Source organism: Dermacentor andersoni, chromosome 8 (assembly GCF_023375885.2).
Source record: "Dermacentor andersoni chromosome 8, qqDerAnde1_hic_scaffold, whole genome shotgun sequence".
Lineage (NCBI taxonomy): Eukaryota > Metazoa > Arthropoda > Arachnida > Ixodida > Ixodidae > Dermacentor > Dermacentor andersoni.
This window is the reverse complement of record NC_092821.1, coordinates 29,449,850-29,461,813: the sequence shown is the minus strand read 5'-3', so window position 1 is coordinate 29,461,813 and position 11,964 is coordinate 29,449,850. Positions and strand designations below refer to the sequence as shown.

The window sequence follows — 11,964 nt, the reverse complement described above, 5'->3', positions numbered from 1 at the left end:
GTTAAGTTTTCAGGTTGTTCACTATGTGATGTAGGAAGGGTAAAATTGATGGGAAATCCCAATATTCTCGGGCATGTTGCGAAAAATATGGCCCAAATCAAGTGTCATTTTAGGCTTCACTGTCCCCTTTTATAGGGCAAATAGTAATAGTTTGAATTCTATGGACGCTGGTTGCTTTTTCTGACTTAACCTAGGCGGTGCTCAGCTCTCAGTTGAAAGGAACAGGTAAACAGGAGGACTTGCCACATAAGCAGGAGGTAGCACTCCACACAGACTTAAGCTTAATATACTGCGTGCTTCCACAGCCCTAGGGGGCTAGTCTGTAAGTGTTGACTAAGTGGACTGTCCATTCCAGTACACGCTGAATGAATAGAGCACGAGAGCCCACGTTGACGATTGCCGCTTGCTCTACCAGCTTAGAGCTCTACCTAATCAGTGTGTGCTAAAATAGTCCACTTAGTGGATCCTCACAGAATCCTTCCCGACTGATGTTTGTGTTGGTAGGTTGCAAGCATTGCACTTTCTTTCCTTTCATGTGGGCAGTTCCCACATATGGATGTCATTTAACATATTGTATTCATATTGCCTTTGATCTATAAATTTCTAATTCATGCTTATAACCAGGCCTATCAGCTCTTGTCCTGCATATTTATATAGCCTTCTCATTTCTGCATCAACACTGCACATATTTATAGCAAATAGGAGTCATTCTCCGTTATACCCTCAAGCACTTGAAGTAGACACTACAATAACCCCAAGGGAGGGGGGACAGTAACGCAAAAACCTTATTGGGCTTGTAATGCTGCTGAAGGATGCACACATACCATGTATGCTAAAATTCTCGGCAGACATTCCAAAGTTTGTACGAGTTCGACTTTAGCTGGCTAAACTGAATGATTCATACTGAAGGCAATTCTTGCAACACTTGGTCAAACTGAATGAAACTGGACAGCAATATTAGCTGTGTTCATCTACCATTTATACGACTGCTGCCCCGAGCATTTTGCCTGTTACTTTGCCTTTCGTTTCTGTACTATCAAGTTCAAGTACACATGTACTTTATCACTGTACAAGTAGAATGGCTTCAAGGCTTTTCCTGGGCATTCAACAGTCACTATTTATTCCTATAAACCTTCCTGCATGTGAAGGCAAAAGAACTTATTAATTCATGCTGGAAGTATAAAAAGACAGGTATTTGCACAGAAAATGTTTATTTTGAGCACCGAGGTTCTTGCTGATGTAGATGTGGTGCTGGCTCCCTCCTTGCCCGAAGCATGTGCTTGCTGTACACAGCACCAGATGATGGCTTCCTAGGTCAAAAGATCAAATTGAAATAAGAGGCATTTTGTTTTAGCTCCGGAAAGAGAAAGCAGGATTGAGACATTAACATGTATAAAAAATACTTGCCTAAAGAAAAATTAATACACAAGCAAATTCACTAAAGAGGTTCACTTTCAAGAGCAAAAGTATGGTTACGATGAAAATTACAAGGACGCTTCACTGCTCATTGAGGTTTCGGTTCAGTAGTTGTTGAGCCACGAGGGTTAGCATGCTACATCTTGCATATTATGTTTTGTAGAACAATATAGCACTTTGAACAATGTAGTGCCTATTTAAATGTACTGACAAGGAATGCTGAAACTCCAGGCTAGTTTGGTCTGCACAAGATATGATGCAGACACTGTACTGCATTCATTTAGTGTTTTTGTCACTGATCTCATGCACAAAGGTCATTCACACCTATCCTACATGAAATGCAGTTTCTTTGAAGCTTCATCTAGTCCTTGAATTTGCTGCATACTTATGTCTAAGGGAATTCGTTTGGTTCCCTTTAATGTAGTACATCTAAGCAACTGCTATCAAATGCCCATAGTGCTCCCTTGCATGTACAAAACATTTTTGGCCCTTTCAATGCACAATACTCATTACATTTGACACTTGGTACTCGTGCAAGGCGCCATTTAGTATTATATGCTTGTCCACATCTGATAATACCTTCATAGCTGGGTCATTCGCATGCCATATGCCTTGGTTATTACTGTGACCATCTCACACTTTTCCTTTAGAATCTTCTTGCCCACTTTTAAGGAAGCATCCCACGACACAATGTCTCCATCCTAGTGGTGCTATGGAGTTAACTTATGTGCTAGTTGTAGCAGATGACGTCAACTGAAGGCCACTGAAGATAAAACTCTCTGCGAGAATTCCTTTTGCACAATAAATGCAAACAATACAGAATAGTCAAAATGTAGTTATCTGGCAAGACTGGCTGCATCCATCATCTTTGTTTGGTGCAATTCTGAGGTGGCTCCATGTTACAAGACGCTTGGCGATTATTGCCATGTGACTGTTCGGGACTCTATAAAACACAAGAATTGCCTTACTCCGGCCTTTCTCTTTGTGCAGCAGCCAACGTTATTATTCGTCCAATCGCACCGTGTACTGTTCGTGTGTCCATAGACTAAATTCTTCACCACATTGTTTTTGCGGTATTTCGTGAGTGACCCATGAACTCATCTTGGGGTGGGACTTCTTTGGCGTCTGCTTCCATCTCTTGTCGTCAACGCCTCACACAACTGGATGCCACTGGCAATTCTTTTCCTAACCACGAAGAACGCATTCGTCTCGTCACCTCTTCCGATTACGTTCTTTGGCCACCTAGAGAAGAGATTATAGGTGTCAACTCCTGTAACATTGTGGATGGCGGCGTACTCATTCTACCCTATGACCATACCCTATCTCGAGCAATTCTGATTACCCCTGGCCTTATTCGCTTCTCTGAGGGGTCTGCATTGCTTACTGCAATAAACCAAACTCTCGAACCCCAACTGTTGCCTCGTGGATCAACTGTCACTTGAGCTGTTGACACTCATGTCGTTGCAATTGTCACGAAGACAGCTCAGTGTGTTCTTGCGTCTATTACCGTGCGCTGAACAAAATCGTGCGCAAAGATGTTTACCCCGTGTCACGGATGGATGATGCACTAGATTCACTCCACGGTGCTGAATAATTTTCTAGCCTTGACTTTAGACCAGGCTACTGGCAAATACCGATGTCCAAATCCGACAAAGAAAAAACGACATTTGCTACCCCTGATGGGCTCTACGAGTTCAGTGCGATGCCTTTTGGACTCTGCAATGTGCCTGCCACATTCGAACGCATGATCGATAAGTCTTGTGTGGCTTGAAATGGAAAACCTGTCTGTGCTATCTCGACGACATTGTGTTTTTTTTCAACCATGTTCTCACAACATTTGCAACGTCTTGATGAAGTCCTTGCCTCTCTTGCAAATGCTGGTTTGCAGCTCAACACACGCGCGCGCGCGCGCGCGCGGACACACACACACAACACACACACACAGATGCAGTTTCGCCAGCAAGGCCATCAAAGTTCTTGGGCACATAGTCAGCAAAGAAGGTATTCGACCGGACCCCGATAAGCTTACTGCCATCCTCGAATTTTGTGTCCACTGCGTCAAAAAGACATGCACAGTTTTCTTGGACTTGCTTCTTCCGGCACTTCATATGCAACTTCGCTACGCTTACGTCCCCGCTCCATCAACTCCTCGCCAGTAATGCGCCCTTTGTTTCGTCCGACGAATGTGAACATGCTTTCCTGCTTTTGCAACATGCCCTGACGTCAGACCCAGTACTGTGCCACTTTGATCCGACCGCGCCCACCATCTTTCACACCGACGCTAGCAGTTAGTCTCGGTGCCATTCTACTGCAACGTGACAACACATTCCGCGAACGAGTAATTACTTATGGTAGTCGTGCACTAACCAGTGCAGAGAATTACTACACCATAACCAAGCAGGAGTGCCTTGCTGTTGGGCAGTGCAAAAATTTCGCCCATATCTTCATGGCCGCCATTTCACAGTCGTTACCGACCATAACACACTGTGCTGGCTTTCATTGCTAAAGAATTTATCAGGTCACCTGGGTTGCTGTGTGCTTCACCTATAGGAGTACGATTTCAATGTCACCTACAGGGCTGCAAAGAAGCATCAAGACACCAATGCTCTCTCTTGCTACCCTCTGAAGAATCATGACGATTCACCATATCCTCTCCGTGATTGTGCACGTCCTGAGTCCTCTTCATCGGCTTTACCCATTGTAACCCTCGAATGGCTAAGACACGACAGCCCATCTTTCCTTGTGTCCCACCAACGCATCGACCCATACTGCTGAACTATTCTCCAACGCATGGAAGATTCTTCGTCACCTCCAAACGCCTGACTTCGTCGACAACTTAATCAATTCAAGCTGCACAATGAGGTTTTACATCGCAACATTTATCACATCGATGGCAACAAATGGGTCGCGGTCATACCATGTTCTCTGCAATGTGAGGTGCTTGAAGCCTTTCACGATCATGCGACGACTGGTCATCTAGGCTACCACAAGACTTACAACAGAATATGAAGTCGCTGCTCCTGGCCTGGCCTATCTTCAGCCGTTGCGAAGTATGTTGCACCCTGCGTTCATTGTCAAAGCCGCAAACGACCAACAGCTCCTTCTGGCTCTTTACAACCTCTGCCTTGTCCCGCTTCGCCTTTGGAGTAGTTGGAATAGACTTGTATGGTCCTCTTCCCACGACCTTACATGGCAATCGTTGGATTATAACGGCCATAGACCATCCAACACGCTATGCGGAGACAGCATCTCTACAATCCGGGACTGCTGCTGAAGTCGCCGATTTCTTTCTACACAACATTATCTTACACCGCAGCGCTCCGCGCGTTCTCCTCAGTGACCGCAGCAGTCTTCCTCTCTTCTATCCTTACCGAAGTTCTGTGCGCCTCTAACACAATTCGCAAGACGACTTCCAGTTACCATCCGCAGACCAACAGCTTGACGGAGTGTTTTCACCATACCCTCTCTGACATGATTGCGATGTACATCCGCCCTGGCCACACGAACGGGGATGCAATCCTGCCGTTCATGACATTCGCCTATAACATGGCTACTCAACGTACTACTGGCTTTTAAAATTTTTTCTTCATCTATGGCTGTTCACCAAGTTTCATTCTTGATGTATCATTCCTTTCGACTCCTGTACCCCCATCAGTTCCTTTCTTGGAACAGTTTGTGTCTCGCCTCGAGGAGTGCAGTCGCCTCGCCCCGCTTAACACAGGCGTCTCCCAGGGCGCTCGCAAGTTTCGTTACGACTCGACCCACTGTGCTGTGACTTTTTCTCCTGGTGACGAAGTTCTTTGGACTCCTGTGTGCGTTCCTGGCTTATGCAAAAAATTTCTGGTGTTTTATTCGACTTTCCGCGGTCGTTGAGCAGACATCACCTGTCAATTACCATGTCTCGCTTGTTAGAACGCCACCCGATTCCCGTTGCTGTGGCACAGAGATAGTGCATGTCTCCCGCTTAAAACCAAATACTTGACGCATATTATAGTACTTACGCGCAGCCAGGCGGCCGCTTCCACAGCGAGAGAGAATTAGCATGGGCACAACACATGCCTGACTTTCAACTTCATCATCTGCACATCTTTTTCATCTGCATATATCATCACTAGCAGCACAGTTTAATCCTCGAGGTAGTAGTCCAAGCTTGGCTGGAATAAAGCGGTTCCTTACGATACATATATATAGATATATATATATATATATATATATATATATATATATATATATATATATATTTCTTGCACTTCAAGAAACTTCGTTTGACCTCGAAGACTTCAGCACTGAAGTAACGGCGCTAAGTATATACAAGACCTCATAGTAGGAGACAGTTCAATTTCACAGCCTGAGTCCCCTTGCTGGTGTAATCTTCCTTCGTGTAATTGTCGCATACTTGGCTATCACTAACACTGCTTCGCCTTTCTGCAAAACTGCAGCCTCTTTTTTTTTCTGCTAGTCCGAGCATAAGTGCTGCCGCACATGACTGCTGTTGATTCTGATTTCGAGTGAATCGGGCTTGCCCTCATTATGGTTGCTGAGTGAATTATAGAGAGAGAGAAATAGAAGAGAGGAAAGGCAGAGAGTTTAACCAGACGCATGTCCGTTTTTCTACCCTGCACTGGAAAACGGGCTATAGGGATGAAGAGAGAGAGTGTTCCACAGCTATCATGCACTAAGATTAAAAAAACAAAAACAGTTCCGTTACTCGAAGAAAACCTAGTGCATATTGTTTCCAGTAAAGTGGAGTAGTAGCCAGTAATTCTTTCGTTACTGAGATTTAATTTGGGAATTTCAATTATCTAACTCGAGAAGTACTCTCATAATTTTCAAAGTGTCAATGAGGCATTTGTTGGCATCCCAAAATGATATCTAACTGCAGTGTTTTCAGCGACATACTAATTGCGTACAATTTAACCGACTGGAAAATAACCTCACGAACTATGAGGAGGAGGAGGAACTTTATTATTGCAGAAGCCGTTGCGCGGCTTATTCCTGGGTGGTTCCCTCTGACAGGGCTCCACTGGCGATCGCGGCTCGCCGGGCCTGGTCCAGGGTCGCCAGTTGGCTTCCCAGGTCCAGTTCGGAGAGTCTCGCCTCCCAAGACCACGTAGTGAGTGTGTGTGTTGTGACTCGTGGCGAAATTGCGTCGCCCGGACGGTCGGTGCATTCGTGCGTTATGTGCGCGAGTGTCGCTATGTGGTTGCTACACCAGGGACATGTTCGGGACGTATAGCTGTCTGGGGAGATTGCGTGTAGACGAGACAAGTGTGGGTAAGTGTTAGTTTGCAGGCGGCGCCAGTCCCTTGCCTGGAGTTTATTGAGAGCTTTGTGTGGGGGAGCGTATTGCATTCTTCCGAGCCGTTGGTCCTGTAATATTTCTTGACCTGTCGTTAATAACTCGTGGGTCGCTCGTCGGTCTGTCGGGGGCTGAAGAACGGTGTGGTCTGCCGCTCGGCTAGTGAGACCTCGAGCTGCGCAGTCCGCCTCTTCATTGCCCCGCAGGCCTTCGTGCCCGGGACACCAGACGATACCGTGGGTCCATTCTAGTGTGCGGCCCAGGATTTGAATGGCTTGTATAGGGAGTGTTCCATTCATGTATAAACGACACGCCGCTTGTGAGTCCGTAAGGACGCGGGCGGACCTTCCCTTGCTCTTGGCGTCGCGAAGTGCGAGAGCGATTGCTGCTGCTTCTGCTGCTGCGCTGCATGTGGCGCGGATGGAGGCTGAGGCTACCAGGTTCCCCTGATTGACAACGGCGAGTGTGTATCTGGGCCCGCAACGTGGCGACGAGGGATACGGGCTAGCGTCCGTGTAGTACGTATCCGGGTCTCTGAAACAGCGTTTGTGCAACATGCGAGCACGCGCTGCTCTTCTTTCTTGATTGTGGGTGGGGTGCATGTTCTTGGGGATAGGGTCTACTACAATGTTCTCTCTAATGTGGTTAGGCAAGAGCTGTGTTTCTTCTTTGCAGTACTGAGGTGTCAGCGGATACCCTAGCCGTTGAAGAAGGTGTCTTCCCTGTTTAGGCGCTCCCTCTGCGCTATGAGCGTGGCACTTGCTAGCTCCTCAAAGGTGTTGTATACACCTAGCGCTAGTAATTTCTTTGTGCTTGTGCTTGACGGTAGCTGTAATGCCGTTTTGTACGCCGTTCTTATAAGAGTGTCCATGCCCTCCGTCTCGCTTTTGCGCTTCACTTGATACGGTAGTGCGTACGTGACACGGCTGATGACGAGGGCTTGTACCAGTCTTAAGGTTTCGTCCTCTGTGAAACCATCTTTGCTGCGCGCTACTCTGGCGATGAGTGATGCGGTGCTTCTTATAACGTGATTTAATTTCTCTGAGGCTAGCTTTATGCCGTTGTTTTCCTGGACGTGCATACCTAGTATGCGTGCGGTCGGGACGCGCTTTATAGGTTGCCCGGCAATCTCGAGATGTATTGGCGGGGCTCGATGTTCCTTAGTTTGCTTAGGCCGGACTTGAAGGTACTCCGACTTGTGTGGGGCGCACCTCATTCCTGCTGTGGTTAGGTATGACTCAATGTATCCGATAGCTGTGAGCAATGTGTTTTCTCTGTCGCCGTATGAACCCTTGGTTGCCCATAGAGTGATATCGTCAGCATTGAAGGCACATCCGAGTTTTGGGATGTTTTCCAGTTGTAAAGCAAGTTTTCTAAGTCCGATGTTGAAGAGGAAAGGAGATATTATTGATCCTTGCGGAGTACCCTTCTGCGGTAGATCATATATGTTCGATTGTAGACCTGCTATGCCGATGCGGGCTTTGCGGTGGCGAATACCATGTGAGTAAACTCTCACCCGCATCATAAAGCAGTGCCCTCAAATAAGCTGATTGAAAGTAACTGCATTGCCTATCGCAAACCCGAAGAGACAGCGCACCACCTTGATAATGGTAGGGAAGGAGCCCCAACAGCAGGTTTCGCAGCTTCTCCTTTCTCTCTACGTCACACTTATTATCCCTCTCTCAAGGCCGACTGATAAATGATAACAAAAGCACCTTGATAACGAAGCCAAAGTGCAGCTCTGACCACACACGAAATGTGAAGAGCAATGTAATAGGCACAGAATGTTTCAAAATCCAGACTTTGCTCGCACCGCATCGAAAGAGTGCGGGCGAAGTTATATTTCGCACCAGAAACTTGCTTCGGACCAAAGCCAATATAAAGTGAGCGTGTTATTTTTCATGAAAGTGTACACGTGCTGCAAAAACAGGTTCGTGTCAACAAATAAAAGCGAAATAAACACACTGGAAAGCCACCAACTTGTAGAGAAAAGGCAAAACCAATGCGTTCACGATATTGAATATACCACTTCTATGAGCCGAACTGGCAATCAGAATGTCGGCACACACACACACACAGACAAAAAAAAAACAAAACAAAAAAAACTGTGTGCTCTTACAATCTATTATTTTGTAAGCTGCGTTGAACATCAGCCTAGAGGACGTGTTCAAATAGGTCTCCTTTTGCAGCTACACAGTACTGTCTATTTTATCACACCTTTAGTGGCTTTCTTGATGACCGATGCCGGAATTCTATGGCAGACATCCGTTATCCTTACCTTGAACTAATGTGACGTCCGTCTAAGCTGACGTCCGGCACAATCTTTCACATAACCCCAAAGGAAGAAACTTAACGGAGAGGTCAGGTGACCTAGCCGGCCTCTTTGCAGGCTCGTGCCTTCCAATCTATTTGAAAAGTAGCACCCAACCAGTTTCGTGCTCGGCTGCTGCTGCATGCAGGTGGCCCATCTTGCTGATACAGCAGAAGTGGAAGATGTGACAGCGGGACTTTGCTGAGAAACTCATCAACCACTCCTTCAAGGATTTCGTTCACATAACGCTGTCCAGTCAGTGCGTGATTGAAGATGGTACTGATTATTGCACTGGCGTAAATTCCAAACCACACATTGAGCGACCACTGGTACTGGCGCCGATCGCGCTGTACTTAATGTAGATTGGAGTCCCTCCAATAGTGTGCGTGAATGACAATGAATGTATATATGATGGCACCTGCACTGTTCTTTTGCGCAAACTCATCATGCCACAGGTTCTTAGTGTCAAGATGTAAAACTTACCAGACCCAGCTTGTCAGTTAACAATATACACTATAGAATTAACGTCTAAGGTTATCACTAAGATGAGTGCTAAAACCCCTTAATGCTTACATAGGACCAGAATTCACAAGTGGCTGTAATATCAACGTTCAAGTGCTCAGAGGGTTCCTGAAGCACTCTTGAGCACATGAACATAACTTCCAGCCGGGATATACACGTGCGATGGGAGACAATGACTCGTTACAAAGCCATACACAACACCCTTTCTCACAAAACCTTATAACACTAGTAAAATTTGTTGGCCAAGTTACGATTTATCCTACTTTGAAGTAAGCACATAAAGAGAACATCCCAGTCTTCATCCACGATTAAATCACCAGTATTAAATGGACCCACCTTAAAGGTTATTTGGCAACAGCATGTGTATGTCCATGCTTGTATCGTTTATTGATTGTCCCGCTCTAGTAGAATGGACGACCACGCAGCCTGATCATGCACTTTGTAATGAAGCTTCTTTCTAGAAAATCACAAATACCGACCGCACACACAACCTTTGTCACATCTGCACAGAGCACTCGAGCGTTACGCTGCGGAGAAAGGTTACCAGAGAATGGCTGTTGACAGCGCAGCTATATTGCTATGTAAAGGCTCATATTACTATGTAAACGAACGCTGTTTCCCGCGCGTTTAATGACGCCGCAAAGCACTCATTTAGCGACTTCATTCACTACCGCCCTTAGTCGGCGGATGGCAGACCTGAACCATGTGTCAGGAATGTGCGTTTACATTGCGAGATAAATGATGAATACTCCTTATTTTCTCTAAACAAGTGCGCGCACATGCCGCACTTGGGTCATCCGCCATTTACACATTCTGCCGTGTAGCAGCACCGTAACCAGGTAATGTTACGTTTAAGTGATTGTGAAAAAGGCTCTTACAAGTTTGAAGGAACCTAAGATGAACAGTGTCGTGTAATATGCGTTCTCGGCGCTAGTACACTGTAGCACTGGCTGATCGGTGCGGCGGTCCGCGGGATGCGTCACAAGGAAAATAAGCTGGTAAGGAACCTGGAAATGAAGTATCAGGCAGCCGAAAGCGTAGGTTTGCATAGTAGAGGCACATCGAATGGAAAAGTGAAGTACTTACGATAGCTTACGCTAGCACAAGCCCCAAAAAATAAACGATCCACATCTTTGTCCAGTTGTTTGAGCGTAGCTCACCTTTGAGCTTGCCATTCTGCCGCCAAAACCAAAGACGGATGTGACATCACGGACGCGAAAAACAAATAGCGTCCTCGATCACCCGCACCGGTGCGCACCGGGGCGCCTTGGTGCGCACTTTCATCCTCGATCAATCGCACCGGTGCGCACTGAGCATCCTCGATCACCGGAAGCGCACCCTGTTGGAGCGGTTTTCCGTTGCCCCGTCTCGCACCGAGAAAATCGGCGGTGCGCGGAGTGCAATCCCAGCAAGCACTGCGGGACGCGCGACGTGCGCGCGTACTGCCGACTGCAGAACCGCGGACGCTCTGGCCCGATAGCTGCGGTACGTTGCAACGGAGTTGACGGAGTTAGCTAGTGGATTTGTCGGCGATGAGAAAGGAAGCGCTGCTAGTTGCCGCAATCGATGAGCATTCTTCAAGTTCGTCTGACAGCGAAGACGACATTCTGCTCGACCTCGTCCAAAAACAGTGTGGTGAAGAGCGGCCGAAAGTGGACAGGTTCATTGAACGGGTCGTCAGGATTAATTATAAAATTCATTGGTGTTTGCTTGCAACCAGGTATGTCGGAGCACGCAGTTTGACAAGGTTCGAGCGCTTGCCGCAGATGCTCAGCATCTGCAAACAATAAAATATGCGCGTGCGCGTGTTCGCGCACGTTTTGCGCGCCAGGGGCAAAGTAGCGCTGCATGCAAGCACTCTGCGCAGGGTGCAGTTTTGTCCTCGATGTTGACCCTCCGCAGTGCGGCACCACGGCGGGGCAAAGCGCACCATTCTGGTTTCGGGGCAACCCCGGGGCAAGGTGATCGAGGACGCTAAAAGAATGAATGCGACATCCCGGACGTGACGTTTGGGTGAACCTAACGCCTGCGTTCCGTCGACCGGGTGAACGCAGACACTTTCCCTGTCTCTACGAGAACGATGCCAATCCGAATCCACAACATACCGGCATTCCCATGCGTACCACAGCGCAGCAGCGCCAGATTTCCCTCTAGGTAATGTAGTGAGAAACTCTATGCCTCTAGCAGAGAAAGCACAAATTAAAGTAGGCAGCATCTCGTGCAACGCGGTGCTCCCCAGACGACTTCACACAGAATCGACTCCTGCAACGCACGGAAGTGACGTCACTTTATTAAATTAAACTAAAACAATTGAAATAGATCAAATCTTACCAAACAATGCGTTTAACTTGCAAAGATATGAAAGAAAGTTGTCTTATGTGTTCATTAATGTACACATAAAAGACATCAACGCAAA

At 46.9% G+C, this 11,964-nt stretch overlaps 1 long non-coding RNA gene across 4 annotated transcripts; it reads right to left on the bottom strand.

The window, feature by feature from the left end:
- Positions 1–1,194: 1,194 nt before the first annotated feature.
- On the bottom strand, positions 1,195–11,513 carry LOC129383457 (uncharacterized). 4 transcript variants are annotated; one of them, XR_008611369.1, is made up of 2 exons: positions 10,631–11,513; positions 1,195–2,658 (listed from the first exon to the last, which is right to left on the bottom strand). It is a non-coding gene; the product is annotated as an uncharacterized lncRNA (long non-coding RNA). The 4 variants fall into 4 exon arrangements; XR_008611368.1 differs by having other exon boundaries at positions 10,635–11,513; XR_008611370.1 differs by having other exon boundaries at positions 10,709–11,513.
- Between the last annotated feature and the right edge of the window lie 451 nt (positions 11,514–11,964).